This window comes from Austrofundulus limnaeus, unplaced genomic scaffold, assembly GCF_001266775.1.
Source record: "Austrofundulus limnaeus strain Quisiro unplaced genomic scaffold, Austrofundulus_limnaeus-1.0 Scaffold8, whole genome shotgun sequence".
NCBI lineage: Eukaryota > Metazoa > Chordata > Actinopteri > Cyprinodontiformes > Rivulidae > Austrofundulus > Austrofundulus limnaeus.
This window is the reverse complement of record NW_013952410.1, coordinates 5,739,114-5,740,386: the sequence shown is the minus strand read 5'-3', so window position 1 is coordinate 5,740,386 and position 1,273 is coordinate 5,739,114.

Genomic DNA, 1,273 nt, shown 5'->3' with positions numbered 1-1,273 from the left:
TTACACAACAATGCAATGATTTTTCTATTTTTATTCTTAAGTAATTTATGAGATTTCCATGTCAGCTTTTCATCAATGATGACACCCAAAAACTTTATTTCACTGGCTCAGCAAAYTTCAGTAGCATCAAGCATCTATTGCTTGAGAATGGAACTTAGTTTTCTTTCTGTCACTAAATATTATATAATTTGCTTTATCTAAATTRAATGATAATTTATTAGGTTGAAACCAAGTTTCTACCTTCCTAAATTCTGTCTGCATAATCTTCAACATCAGTTCAATATTTTCACCTGAATAACAAAACTGTTGTGTTATCAGCAAACAAAACACATTTGAAAAGCTTTGACACATCAACCAAGTTATTCACAATATAAACAGTTTTGGTCCAAGCACAGAACCCTGAGGAACTCCACACTTGATCTTATAATTCAGATCTTTCTGATCTTTCTTGTATCTCTCTTCTGATTCTTTTGTTCCGAATTTTAAAAAGTATGAATGCAAATAATTCTTTTTTTTACAAGGATTTCTTAACCTTTTTGTCATCCACGGCTTGCCAACAACATTTCTCTCTACACATTTTKTGTACACAATTCTTTTCATACAGAGCTCCCATAATATTCATAAACGCATCATATGCTCAGTTTACATCATCTACACTCACATCATTCCTGTTATGTTTTCTTTAAATTGTCGTTCAGTTTATCCAAAGTTTTTTTTTATGTGTTTATCGTTGTAGCGGTCACCTCAAGGTACGCTCATCTTCTTGTGTGTTTTGTCCATTCATTTTTGTATAAAGAATATTTTACCGAAAATAAGAAGAACCAGTGAATTTTCCTTTACAAGGTTTTTCCTTAAAGGTTTCCTTTACAAACAAAGTGTATGAACCCCTACATCGTTTTCTTCTTTATTGTAGCTGCATCACTGCAGTGATAATTTTTAAACTGTAAAAACTRGTAAATGATCACTTTGTATCAGTCACAAAAATCCCACTCATCACCTCTCCATTTTTTATGTTAGTAAAAAATATTATCAATCCCTGCTGCACTGTGTTGTGATTCTGGTTGGTTTTAATGGATAAAAATTTTATTGGATAAAGACTCAAGCTATACATTGAGTGTAAACACATATTATATTATTTGAGTCAGATTTATGTCCCAAATCCATATTAAAATCTACACACAAAAAACTGCTTTATTACAACTCATTTCAAAGAGCTCCATGATTTTATCAGTAAATAAGTGTATATTTGAACCTGGTGATTGATACACACTAT